Raw genomic sequence first — 333 nt, forward strand, 5'->3', positions numbered from 1 at the left:
GGTTTCAGTGTCACCTATTGAGTTTAGAAATGTCATTACACCAACCAGCTGTGCTGCACACAGCTCGGCGAATATTTTTTTTTTTTTTTTTTTTTTTTGGGTGCGCTATATTTGGAGCTGTATCGATGCAAACCTTTGTTCACTTTCCATCTTTTTCATTCCCTAAATCCCACCAATCCCACGTGGTCACAATTCCACCCCCTCACGTTTTCGAAACGCACACATCACATTGCACAGGAATCAACACAATCTCAAATGCACAAACGCACGCACGCTCACACTCTCGCTTATAGGTCATAAATCAGCGGGCATGAAGCCGGTTCAGGCTCGATG

Source organism: Mugil cephalus, chromosome 9, assembly GCF_022458985.1.
Source record: "Mugil cephalus isolate CIBA_MC_2020 chromosome 9, CIBA_Mcephalus_1.1, whole genome shotgun sequence".
Lineage (NCBI taxonomy): Eukaryota > Metazoa > Chordata > Actinopteri > Mugiliformes > Mugilidae > Mugil > Mugil cephalus.